The sequence below is a fragment of the Lissotriton helveticus genome, chromosome 1_1 (genome assembly GCF_964261635.1).
Source record: "Lissotriton helveticus chromosome 1_1, aLisHel1.1, whole genome shotgun sequence".
Lineage (NCBI taxonomy): Eukaryota > Metazoa > Chordata > Amphibia > Caudata > Salamandridae > Lissotriton > Lissotriton helveticus.
In genome coordinates, this window is record NC_136057.1 from 1544988781 (window position 1) to 1545003303 (window position 14523).

Sequence of the window (14523 nt, forward strand, 5' to 3'; positions counted from 1 at the left end):
ATACTTAACACTAGACCACGCCCACACATTGTACCCACTCTTTTTATAGTACAACTACTTGAGACCTGCCTTACCCAAAACTTCTTTATGTTTGACACCCAGTATTATCAACAGGTCCGTGGCACCTCCATGGGCGCAATCTTTGCGCCGACTCTAGCGATATTGTACATGGATTGGCTAGAAGGCAGCACCATTCTTGCAGACAGCAACCCGTTCCATCTGGGGTTGCTCACATGGAAACGTTATATTGACGACATTTTCCTTATTTGGGGTGGCCCGCCTGATGCTTTTCCGGCCCTGTTACATTGGCTTAATAACAACTGTAATGGTCTCACGTTCTCTTTGACCCACAGTAAAACACAAATCCCATTTCTTGACTTAAATATCCAACACAAAGATGGGGTACTCTATACATCTCTGTTCCGCAAACCCACCGAGAGGAACACGCTACTCAGCTATGGCAGTTGTCATCCTAGGGCCCTAAGAGACAGCTTACCATACTCCAAATTCCTAGGACTTAGGAGAAATTGCTTTCAAAAAGAAGATTATTTGGCTGAGGCCAACATCCTCTCAGCGAAACTTAGAACCAGAGGCTACCCACGACGCCTGGTCAGGAACTCAATGAAAAGAGCATGGTACTGCCCCCGTGAGACTCTATTGGAGCCCGAACCTAAACAAGCCACTGACAAAATTGTCTGTGTCACCACTTTTTCGACCATCTCTAATCGTGTTAAACAAAGTATAAAAAAGAACTGGCACATACTAAATTCTGGACAGCTACAGTGGGAGTCGCCCCTATTTGCTTTCAAGAGAAGCAAAAACCTCAAGGACAAATTGGTCAGGGCAGCCCTGCCATCCACGGCCACAGTGAACACCACACTCAATGATTACTGGTCGTTACCACCCCTGAAAGGCCATTCTAAGTGTGGGTCATGTGTTGTGTGTGACTTCTCCATTGATTGTAAGGAGTTTGTGTTCAAAGATGTGAAAAATGAACTTAAGACTTTCACAAATTGCAATAGCTGTAACGTTATTTATGCTATCTTTTGTCCCTGTGATTTGATTTACATGGGCCAGACCAAGCAAAAAATAAAGCTACGAATCTCACAACACCGGAGCCGGATTCGATGTGGCACAGCAAATGCTCCCTTGGTCGAATATTTTTCCATTAAAGGGCATACAGAAAATGAAATACGTTGGACTGTAATCAACCAAGTGATCATACCACCAAGGGGTGGTGACCTGACACGCATGCTCAACAAGGAGGAGCTTAAATGGATATTAAAAACAGACAGCCTGAACTCTGGTCTCAACTTGCAGTAGGACTGGACCGCCTTAATCTAAGCTCTGATCCAGTGAACAATTGTTTTTTTAACCTTAGCCCTCTGCTATGGACCTTTCAGATTTACATACTGTTGCCATGCAAACCTTTCCTGAATACTAATACTCGGTGTCTTCATTTTTGTCATGTTATTAATTAGTTTCCTAAAATGTTTATTGTCACCGTGCACTGTTCACCTGCACAAATGAACCTTCACTTCTCCATTCCCTTATTCAGGGTCGCCTACAACCGCCCAATACCTCCCCAACATGGCCGCCACGCAATTTAACCCCTTTTTTATTTTTATTTCCTCCCCTGATAGCGCTAGCCAATCAGGCCGCCTCCAGAACCCCCATCCAATCTGAAACCTCCCACCCCCTCAAAGCGTCCTCCGGCATTCCCCACGAGGAAGCCAGGAAGCAGGTTCCAGCACGGACTGATCCAGTAAGTTTGTATTTGGTTGGACTACCGGTACCGTCCAGTCCCCTTCCCTCATGTCCTAAATCACCTGTTTTACTTTACAGGAACTCCTGGCACCGCGGAATTACCAAATTGTAACGCGGGCATTCAGAATTGCGCCCGATTCTGGTAAGCTTCCCCCCCCGAGTCTGCCCACACAGATGCCCTGTACACTGGCTTTTAGAATTCTAATTATGTCCTCCCTTTACTTACAGGGTTGCTTTGCCCTCATTAGGCAATTATTTAATCACGCTAGCTGTACGAGTTTTACCGGTAATCCCTACCCCGGTAAGCCGTCCCCCTTCCCCCACTGCGCCGTGATTTTTAAACCTTCGCCGGCATTTCGAATGGATTGTCCTAAATCACAGCATGTTCAATTAGTATATTTAGTACACCTCTGCCCCAATTAAATGCGCCGCCCATACAATTGGCTCTCCCTTGGCACAGGAACTTATACAGAGGTCATCACTCCCCTGGCACGCCTCGTTGCAATATCTCTCCAAACCCATCTGGCGGGTCGTTCTCACTCAGAAACATTTCCCGGTCATGATTTAGAATTGAGCAGTCTACTCCGCTCTTCCTGGGACCCACTGATTATTTTCACATTAATTCACCTGACGCCAAACACAGCCCGTTTTCCGGTTTTAATCATAGTTAGGCTCACCCTTAACTCAGTCACCTTATCAATATGCAAACATTGTTATGCACATGTCCACCACTAAATGTATACATGCCTTCTCTTTCCTTCCCTCCTTAGGCATTAGAGGCTTACAACCACAAGGCATTTACTAAATGTCCTGATGATGGTCCCAATGATTAAGTAGTGGGACCGAAACGCAGTCGACCTGTTGTGCACCTTATACAAAAACCTGATTTATATGTTATGTATATGTAATGGTGCTTGCCTGATTTTTCTGTACACCCCAATTTTTACAGAAATCGCTGCTTTTGCCTTAACAAGCCCTGTTTTGTCTTCTGTTCACCTTCTGTACTGATCTGTGTTAGGGTACAGGCTTGTGCCCCACACTGGTGAATTGTTGAAGGTATTCCTTTTGCATAAAACTTTCAATTGTGTAAAAAATTGAAGACCTCTGTCCGGCTGGACATGTCGCTCTAAATATAGAATTGATTTAGTCTATATTCATTGCTTCGCGTACATTGCTTATATGCATGGGACCATTGTTGTTTTATAGAGTATGCTCCCCGAGGTCCTCTGCTGGTTCACTTGGGGTCCCTTGTTGTTCTCAACATGGTCATCCAGGAGACACATCTTCTTGAAGCAGAAATGAAAGAAATGCTGAAATCTCAGAAATGGATAGATTTGTTTGTGTGTACTGACCAGACAGCCAATATTAGGGGGGTTCTTATTCTTTTTAAAAAATCAGCTGAAGTACAGATCATGCAGTATAGGCGAGACCCAGGAGGGTGAGGGATAATAGTGAAGATAACTTTCAGGGGCTCTCTTCTAATGCTAGTTGGGTACTATGGGCCGAACCAGGATGATCCCTCAAGCCTTCATACTATTTCATCCCACTTGCTGGATTTTCCAGAGTCCGTGATTTGGGCAGGCAATTTTAACATCTTTTTAGACCCCAGATTAGATAAATCCCCTAACAGCAGGGCTATAATACCCTCGAGATCGAGGGCTGTTCTACTGTCATTAATGTCTCAATGGGGCTCAGCGACATTTGGAGAGAGAGATCAGGGCAACAACTGGGAGTATCTTACAGGAACTTTAAATACAAACATAATCCTCGCATCAATGATATTTTCATTAGCTATAGCCTTAGAGATAGAGTAAATGAAATAAAATATCTGCCATCTCATCTGTCAGATCATTCGGGTATCTTGCTGTCATTAGAAAATACACTGGAGCAAATGCCCAAAATATGGTCTTTTGATCGCACTCTGTTACTCGAAGAAGAGGAAATAGGGTTTCTCTTCAGCGAAGTAAATTTTTTCGTAGAGACTAATATGGGCACAGCCAGCATCAATATAATATGGGATACCCTTAAATCTTTTTTGAGGGGTATCATAACTCGTAGAGCAAGCTATAGACATAGAGAATATAAGGAAGAGATCTCAGCCCTTGAACAAGAAAAGAGGATAGTTGAGGGTAGAATGAATAGTCAGACAGGAATAGGCCAAAATGAGGATATCAATAAATGTAACATTTTGAAGGAAAAGCTAGAAGGTATCCTTCAGGGGAGACTAATGAGGAGATGGGAGGCTAGTAAGATCGCCCATTTTGAGTATGGGGAAGGAGCTGGGAAGCTATTGGCTTAGAAAACTAAGCCCGACCAGCTCCGGAACCATATAAAGGAAATCTCGGAAGGGGGAGTCTCCACGACTTCAGATAAAGGTATCGGAGAGGCCTTTCTGGAATATTTCCAGGAGATATATAAAGAGACCTCTATAGAGAATAAGACCAGGATATGAGAGTGGTTGGAAAAAGCTACTTTAACATCTATTAGTGCTGAGCAGCAACTAGTCCTCAAACAGAGTATAACGCAAGAGGAAGTAAGGATGGCATTGGCAGAGGGCAAAAGGGGGAAAGCGGCTGGTCCTGATGGGCTACCTGTTGAAATATATGGATCACTTGGGGAGAGTATAATACCTATTTTAACCCAGATATTCAACATTATTTTTGTTAACGGATCTACCCCTCTCGTATCATGGAACGACGCCACAGTGGTTTTGATTTTAAAGCCAGGCAAAAACCCCTCCAGCTGTGGGTCATACCGCCCAATTTCGCTTTTAAATGCCGACTATAAGCTTTTTACTTCCATTATGGCTGCTAGGTTGGGGATGGTGGCGAATGAAATTCTTCATCCCGACCAAAAGAGGTTTGTAAAGGGAGACAGTTGGCAGACCTAACACGCGATTTGGTCAGGGCAATAGATATAGCTTCTACCTATACACTTCCCCTGGCTGTATTAACTCTGGATGCTACTAAAGCATTTGACAGAGTAAACTGGAGTTACCTGGCCCTAGTTATGGAAAGATTTAATTTGGGCGCTAAGCTTGGTCGTACAATACAGTTACTATATCAGGCTCCGTCAGCTAAGGTCTTGGCAAATGGTAGTCTTACTAAGGCATTTAGCATCACCAGAGGGACTTGCCATGGTTGCCCCCTCTCCCCCCTGTTGTTCGACATGTATATAGAGCTGTTTGCACAGAGGCTTAGGGAAGGTCTGTATATTGAACCGTTTTGACACGGGATTTGGGAGAGGAAGGTGGCACTATATGCAGACAACATTTTAATAATATCAGCTGATTTAGATAAAACCTTAGCAGCAGTCGTCAAAGTTGCAGAGGATTTTGGGCAAGTCTCAGGATATGAGATAAATGCCGGAAAGACAGAAATTATGACGTGGAACATCTTAAGCTCAAGACATAATATAAGCCAAAATATGCGATATTTGGGGGTTAAAATCGTACAAAACTTTGAGAAATTAGCAGAAGTTAATCTGACACGAATTCGGCAGGAGTGTGGCAAAAAGATAAAGATATGGGCCCATCTTCCTCTATCTGTCCTGGGAAGGGTAAATCTTGTTAAAATGTCTATATTACCCAGAGCCACATTTCTTTTTAACATAATCCCTCTGCATTTTGACAATCACATTATAGCAAAATTTCAACAAGAAAAAAACTAATTTTTTTTGGCATATAGATCGTCCAGTATAGCACGGAAGAAGCTAAGGCGTAGGAGGGAGAAGGGAGGTCTGGCGCTTCCTGATCTTCAATAGTATGCCTGGGCCTTTCAACTTACATACTCTCGGATGCTGTCAAAAATTCCTACTGACACACGGGGTGGAGATATGCTACTGCCGATGCTAAAGGGAACAGGCCTATCGGAGGAGGGTTTCATGTTTAAGTTTGGGGACCAAAAATTCTTTAAAAAAGTCAAATTAAAGGTCCTACAAGGAATTGCCAGAATATAGGCAAAACTACGAAATCTAACAGGGCTTAACTATTTTTCCAATTTAGCACCACTCTGGGACTCTCCGGGCTTGCCGGAATGTCTTCGGGATAAGCTGGCAATCCCACTTAAAGATGCTGGATTTGAAGTATGGGGAGATCTGGTCAGCAATAAAAAGCTTATTTCATGGGAAGAGCTAAAGATGAGAGTGGGAAAGGATCTTTCTAGATTTAAATATATGCAGCTACAAAGTTGGTTTCATTCCCAGAATAGACAGAACAAACCCATTGGTGAGGGAAACAGCCTAGAGCAACAGTTGGTGGAAAGACCAGTAGGGGGGAAGGAGGTGCCTCACTGGTATTGGGCCATAGAAGAGGAGGTGGATGGGGATTTCAAGTTGGCCAGTAAGCTTTGGAGTGAACATATGCCAGGGGTAGAGGGCGATCTATTATGGCAGGATTCTTTTAAAATGCTTTTCAGCCTAATTAAACCTTCTTAGTTGAAGAGAAACCACAACTTTACGGTCCATCGTGCATATTTATCTCCCCTTAGGCTGAGAAGAATCCTTAAAAGCTCCCAAGTTAAGTGTAATAAATGTGGGCTAGTAGAAGCTTCGGACCTACACATGTTCAAGGACTGCCCCCTTTAATCACCATTTTTTGGAAGAAGTTCGGACAACAATGGAGAATATTTTGAAAATTCCGATTTTATTGGAACTGACTCTGATTATTTTTGGCATTGATAGTCATATAAGGGGCTCAGCCAGAGCTCTCTTATTTTACGCTATCTTATTGGCAAGGAGACACATTTGTAAACAGTGGGGAGATGCTGATCCTCCTAAACATTCAGAATGGCTGAACTCACTATATGAAACATCTAAGATGGACTTGGCAAGATCCGGTAGCCGATAGAAGTCAGCATACTGGGACCTTCAGCTTCAATGGAAATAATTGTGGCTGTTTTTTTTTTTGTTGCAGGTCCAATGATGAAGCCTACTGGATACTCCTTGGACCATGTTGGGCCTTTTTCCCCTTTAGGTATCAAAAGAGTCCTTCTGATCGTTTAGATCAAGTGGGAGTGAATCCTACCTCTTTTCTTTAGAGGGATAGTAGCATGCCAGTCTGGAAGTATACCCCTACAGGCTGTAGGTATCAAAAGAGAATCACCTAAAAGAGCCTGTCCCAGCTTAGATCGTTGAGTTGGGGTATGATTAGTGGGTCTGTCTACAATGGTTAATAGGCGAATGAGGACAAAAAAAACTTTGTATATATATTTCATACATAGCTCTCTGGGAATATACATTGCTTTGCTGCTGAGCATGCACATTCATCACTAAGTTTCTAAAAAAGAAAACAACATTTAAAAATGCTCAAAGCACCAAACCTTTTGTGGATGGTGTAGCTACATCATTTCTCAAACACTTCTATTGCTTCTAAAACATATATTCAGCAATTTTCAAACAAAAGGTACACTGCTAATGAAGCTAGTTCCACAGCTCTCAAGACACTTTGCACTATTAAGCCTTCTCAATTTTAAACAAACCATGTTTAAAGAAGAAACACTCCTCTCACCATATAAATGACATTTTCATCAGCCTTACTGAGCATAGATCATCATGTAAACATATATGCGATTTCATAATAGATTTACGCCTTCAGGTCATCTTTCCAAAGACATATACTTCTCTGCATCTTTAACCAAACTTGAAAGTCCCACCGATTTAGATATAGCTATCTGAAACCACAAGAACCATATCTCACCATCTAAGCATATGCTAAGCAATCATATAAGTAAAAAAGAAACACATTGACAAACATTTCCCAATATATACCTAACAAGTATTACTTCTTTCTAATTCAGATACAGGCAGACAACATTTTCTCATCTTTTATTTGTGACTACACTACTCCTGTTTAATAATGTTACTAAAAGTTCTACAGCTCCCAGAATGCAAATGACAGATGTATCTCTTCTGCACATTATATATAGACATTTAAAACATTCTTATTTCCTCAATGCAACCTTCCACAATACTGTACTATTATTTTTCAATAAAGTACATAATGTAATAGAGGCACGAAATTATTTTTCTCTTACCTCCCAAAACATTCACCACTAACCTCTTAAACACATAACATTTAATACATACAGTTCATCAGATATATTTTTACATATCACTGTGATACTCTTTTTATCAAACGCCCATATATGTCTTCATTTCTAATGTAATTTTTATTAAGGATTAAAATGTTATGTACATATTTTCTGATTCCCCGGTTATTGGGAACGTCGCGATGACATGATTAACTGCGACGATCGTGCCTTTTCAATTAAGTGAAAACACATATATGCACACATATTACAGTATTTTACACACTAGGGGTTTAATACTGTACACTTCAAACTAATATTTTTCTAGTGTATTTGTGGAACAACCATCTCTAAAACCTTTTCGCGATGATGCTGGTAAACGTGTTCCCCACAGTTACGTCGCGGAAGTAGAAAGCAAAAGCAGGAATTCAGTAGCCACCACCACATTAAAAAATGATAACTATATAATCAACTCTAACCATCACAGTAGATAACTCACTATATAAATTACTATATAAAACATTTATCAATATCTCAATAGCTCTATAACAATGCATATTAATGATTGATTGACATTTTTAATGTTTCCACCAATATTCGTGATGACGTCGCAATATCCACAATGTCCCCATGCTGGTACATGGGGGGCCACGCTGGCGGTCACCGTAAATAATGGGTGCAATTTAAAAAAAGAATTTTGAGACATACCTTGTGTCACCAACACCTCCATTTCTCAACCATGGGGTCAGGGCGTCTCCACCCTGACCCCTTATGTGGGTTTTCACATACATTTTCAACCCTGGGAAACATTCCCTTTAGATAAAATGGCAGACACAACTGTCTGTTAAGGTTGGGTCCAGCCAATCAGGGCATTTCCTGAGCACCTACATTCGCGATTCATAGTGAAACCACTGAAAAATATCTGTGGCCCGGGATATCACTGTAATTTTTAAATTAAATTTGACAACAACTACTGAACGGACTAACACCAAATAGGCAAAAGGCACTTCCTTGAACCGACATCTACCTCCTTAACAAATTTGGTGTAAGTCCGTTAAGCAGTTCGGCCTATAGGTGTATCTAAGGGTTCCAATGGGAATTAACATTACAAACGCAACCTTATTTTGCACCCCAAATTCTTGGTCCCCACTGCACAGATCAACCACAAACTTTCTCCAACAATAGTACCCCTGTGTCACTTTTTTGGGAAAATTTCATGCAGATTGGTCAGAAGACGCCAAAGTTATAGCCAAGTCGAAAAATGCTTTTCCAATGGAAACAAAGTCCTAACATAACTACCTCATCAGTGATGTCATTTGAGAAGTCAGAAGTGATGTCACTGACCATGTCATGAGTGATGTAATATGTGACATCATAAGCAGTGCATGGCTGAATTTCTCTAGTTTTGTACGAGCGAAATGTCAGCCTAACTTTAACGTCCCTGAAACCTGTGGATATTTTCAGTGAATATCTAAGGTTTTTTAAATGCTAATTCCTTACTATAACGTCCCTGAAGCTTGTGTTTTTTTCAGTGAATTTCTAAGTTATTTTAATTGCTAATTTCTAACTATGCCTACATCAGTAGAACAAGTACAGAAAGAGAGGCACAAATAGAACCAAGACAAGTGCGGATAGAGGAAAAAAGGTGCAGAAAGAGGAACAAAAATGCAAATAGAGGCAACCGATGTCCAGAAAGAGGAAGAAAGGTGGAAAAGAAGCAACAGAGGTACAGAAAGAGGCCTACTTTGACTGTACCTTTCTACAGACTCCTTCTCCCAAGATGTCTTAAATGTCACTTTTCTCTTGAAGGTTCACTACTCATCGACTGTTCAGAATGTTAGGCATACCAAATGTAAAACAGCAATCATACCCATATCACTGTTGTAAGTCTCGCCACATTTGTAAAAGTATGCATGCATGTGTCTGTGCTTATACCTAGTGACATATTACAAAAATTAAACATACAAATACTTGAATACCTGTGTTTCAAACAGCATACTCATGTGTGTACAAAAAGGTGTATGTATTTCTTTGTGCTAATAATACGGGGCACATGGGTATTAAATAGTATATTTGAGGGTCTCTATAACACCTATATGCATAAGACATGTCTGCCTTTGAAACTGAATGACAGAGCAGAACCGAGAGCATTTGACCACCTATAGAACAAGCTATCTGCTTTTTAATACCATCTTTAGATGCATAACACAAGAAGCAAGAGAGGTGCAGAAAGAGGCAAGAGGGTTGCAGAAAGGCAAGAGAGGTGCAGAAAGAGGCAAGAGATGGGCAGAAAAGGGAAGAAGGGTGCAGAAAGAGGCAAGAGAAGTGGAGAAAGATGCATGAGGGGTGAAGACAGAGGCAACAGGGGTACAGATAGAGGCAAGAGAGGTACAGAAAGAAGCAACAGAGGTGCAGAAAGAAGCAACAGAGGTACAGAAAGAGGCAAGAGATGTGCAGAAAGAGAGAGGAGGGATACAGAAAGAGCCAAGATTGGTGCGGAAAGAAGCAAAAGAGAAACAAAAAGAAAAAAGAAAAGTACAGAAGGAAGCAACAGAGATGCAGAAATAGGCTAGAGGGATGCAGAAAGAGGTAAGATAAGTGCGTAAAAAAGCAACAGAGGTCCAGAAGGAGGCAAGAGAACTGCAGAAAGAGGCAAGTGAGTTAAGGAAACAGGCAAAATGGGTGCAAAAAAGGGAACAGTTTACAGACAGAGGCAAGAGAGGTATAGAAAGAGGGAAGAGGGGTGCAGAAAGAGACAAGAGGGATGCAGACATTTCCACAGAGAAGAAAGAAGCAAAAGCAGTGCAGAAAGAATGAAGAGAGGTGCAGAAAGAGGATAGAGGGGTGCAGAAAGAGGCATGAGAAGTACAAAACGAGGTACAGAAATAAGAAAGGGAACTAAAGAAAACGGCAAGAGAAGTGTAGAAAGAGGAAGGAGAGGTGCACAAAAAGGCAAGAGGGGTACAGAAAAAGGCAAGAGGGGTACAGAAAAAGCAAGTGAAGTGCAAAAAGAAGCAAAACAGGTGCTGAAAGAGGCAAGTGGAGTGCAGAAAGAGGCAAGAAAAGTACAGAAAGAAGCAACAGAGGTGGAGATAGAGGCAATCAATGTGCAGAAACATGCAGGAAAGGTACAGGAAAAGGGAACAGGGGTACAGAAAGAGGCAAGAGGGATGCAGAAATATGCAAGATATGTTCCAAAAGAAGCAAGAGCAGTGAAGAAAGAAGCAACAGAGGTGCAGAAAGAGATAAGAGGGATACAGAAAGAGGTAGGAGAGGTGCACAAAGAGGCAAAAGGGGTACAGAAAGAAGCAAGAGGGGTACAGAAAGAGGCAAGAGGGATACATAAAGAAGGAAGAGAAGTGTAGAAAGAAGCAACAGAGTGGGAGAAAGAGGCAAAAGAGGTACAGAAACAGGCAGGAAAGGTACAGAAAGAGGTAACAGGGGTGCAGAAAGAGGCACGAGAGGTGCAGAAAGAGGGAAAAGGTGTACAGAAATAGGCAGGAGTGGTACAGAAAGAAGCAAGTCAGGACCAAAAAGAGGCAACATAGGTATAAAAAGAGGCAAGAGAGGTTCAGAAACAGACAAGGGAAGTACAGAATGAGACAAGAGAATTGCTGAAAGAAGAAACAGAGTTGTAGAAAGAAGCAAGAGAAGTACAGAAAGAGGCAAGTGAGATGCAGAAAGAGGCAAGTGAGATGCAGAAAGAGACAAGAGAGGTGCAGAAAAAGGCAAGGCAAGTGAATTGCAGAAAAAGGCAACAGGATTGCAGAAATTTGCAAGAAAGTTGCAGAAAGAAGAAAAAGCAGTGCAGAAAGAACCAACAGAGGCGTAGAAAGAAGGAAGAGGGTACGAAAGAGGCTGGAGAAGTGAAGAAGGAACTAAGAGAGGTACAGAAAGAGGCAGGAGAGGTACCGAAAGAAGCAAGTGGGCTGCAGAAATAGGCAAGAGGGGTGCAAAAAGAAGCAAGAGAAATGCAGAAAGAAGCAACAGACATGGGCAAGATAGGTACAGAAAGAAGCAAGCGCAATGCAGAAAGAACCAACAGAGGGACAGAAAGAAGGAAGAGTGGTGTAGAAGGAGGTAAGAGAAGTGCATAAAGAAGCAAAGGAGGTGCAGAAAGAGGTAATGGAACTGCAGGAAAGGCAAGAGAGATGCACAAAGAGGCTGGAGAGGTACAGAAAGAGGCAAGAGGGGTACAGAAAGAGATGAGGGGTGCAAAAAGAAGCACTAGAACTGCAGAAAGAAGCAACAAAGATGCTCAAAGGCAAGAGGGATATAGAAAGAGGGAACATGGGTATAAAAAGAGGCAAGAGAGGTACAGAAAGAGGGAAGATGGGTGGAGAAAAAGGCAACAGAAGTACAGGAAGAAGCAACAGAGTTATAGAAAGAAGTAAGAGAACTGCAGAAAAAGGCAAGATAGGTACAAGAAGAGGCAATGGAGTAACAGAAAGAGGCAAGAGGAGTGCAAAAAGAGAAAGAAGAGTGCAAAATAAGCAAGAGAATTACAGAAAGAAGCAACAGAAGTGCTAAAAGAGGCAAGTGAGGTACAGAAGCAAGCAGAAGAGGTGCAGAAAGAGGGAACAGGGATAGAGAAAAGGTAAGAGAGGTGCAAAAAGAGGTGAGAACGATGGACAAAGAGGAAAGAAAAGTACAGAAAGAGGCAAGAGAAGTGCAGAATGAAGCAACAGAGCTGCAGAAAGAAACAATAGAGGTACGGAAACATGCAGGAGGGGTGCAGCAGGATGGAACAGGGGAGCAGAAAGAGGCATGAGAAGTACAGAAAGAGGCAAGTGAACTCCAGGAATGAGGCAGCTCATATGCAAAAAGAGGGAAGAGGAAAGCAGAAAAAGGCAAGGGAAGTATAGAAAGAAGCAACAGAGGTGCAGAAAGAGGCAAGAGAGATATAGAAAAGGCAAGAGAGGTACAGTAAAAGGGAAGAAGCGAGCGGAAAAAAGAAAGAGAAGTGCACAAAGAAACAAGAGAGGTGCAGAAAGAGGCAAAAGAGGTGCAGAGACAGGCAGGAGAGGTACAGAAAGAGGGAACAAGTGTGCAGAAAGAGGCAAGAGAAGTACAGAAATAGGGAAAAGGTATGCAGAAAGAGGCAAGAGGGGTGCACAAAGAAGCAAGTGAGAAGCAGAAAGAGACAAGAGAGGTACAGAAAGAGGCAAGAGAGTGGGCAGAAATAGGCAAGAAAAGTACAGAAAGAGGCAAAATAATTGCTGTAACAAGAAACTGAGGTGCAGAAAGAAGCAAGAGAGGTGCAGAAAGATGCAAGACAGGTGTAAAAAAAAGGCAAGAGAACTGATGAAAGAGGCAAGAGGATTGCAGACATTTTCAAGATAGGTACAGAAAGTAGCAATAGCAGTGCAGAAATAACCAACAGAGGTGCAGAAAGAAGGAAGAGTGATGTAGAAAGAGGCAAGAGAAGTGCAGAAAGTAGCGAAAGAGGTGCAGAAAGAGGCAAGGGAACTGCAGAAAAGGCAAGAGAGGTGCACAAAGAGGCTGGAGAGGTACGCAAAGAGGCAAGAGGGGTGCACAAAGAGCCACAAGGGGTGTAAAAAGTAGCAGAAGTGCAGAAAGAAGAAACAGAGGTGCTGAAAGAGACAAAAGAGGTATAGAAACAGGAAGGAAAGATACAGAAAGAAGGAACATGGGTACAGAAATAGGCAAGAGAACTGCATAAAGAGGCAAGAGGGGTGCATAAAGGGGCAAGAGGGGTACAAAAAGAAGCAAGAGAACTGCAGAAAGAAGCAACAGAGATGCTGAAAAAGGCAAGAGAGGTATAGAAACAGGCAGGAGATGTACAGAAAGGGGGAACCTGGGTACAGAAAGAGGCAAGAGAGGTGCAGAAAGAGGCAATAGAACTGTAAAAATAGGTGCGAGGCAAGAGAAGTACTGAAACAAGCAACAGAGGTGCAGAGGTGCAGAAAGAGGGAACAGAGTGGAGAAAAAAGCAAGAGAGGTACAGAAAGAGGCGGGAAAGATGGACAAAGAGGCAAGAGAATTGCAGAAAGAGGCAAGAGAAGTGCAGAAAGAAACAACAGAACTGCAGAAAGAGGCAAGAGAGGTGCAGAAACAGGCAGGAGAGGTACAGAAGGATGGAACAGGGGAGCAGAAACAGGCATGAGAGATGCAGAAAGAGGCAAGAGAACTGCAGGAAGAGGCAGCACACATGCAAAAAGAGGGAAGATGGGTGCAGAAAAAGGCAAGGGAAGTGCAGAAAGAAGCAATAGAGGTGCAGACAGAGGCAAGAGGCAAGATAATCTCATACACTGTCTTACAGAAATTGCTGGTTGGGTGTCCGGACATTGCTTAAAGCTAAATGCGGGAAAATTAGAGATCCTACTTTTTGGAGGTGCCCATGAAATTTGGGATAAAGCTGGTGGCCCCAGACACTGGGCACTATTGCTGAACAAAGGCAGGCTGCTAAGAATTCGGGTATCATCATTGATGACGCTCTGTCCATGCAGAATCAAGTATGCCTATTGAACGGGAAAAGTTTCGCCACACTAAAACTTTTTAGACTACATTTTTCATGGATCCCCCTAACCTGCAGGAAAACGATGACACAGGCGCTTCTTGTGAGTAGGCTGGACTACGGAAATGCACTCTATGTTGGCATGGCGGACTATATTTTCACCAGACTCCAAGTGGTAAAAAATGCCGCTGCTAAACTGACATGCAATAAGAGCAAATACAGTTCAGCCTCCTTGTGTATGAAGGAGTTCAA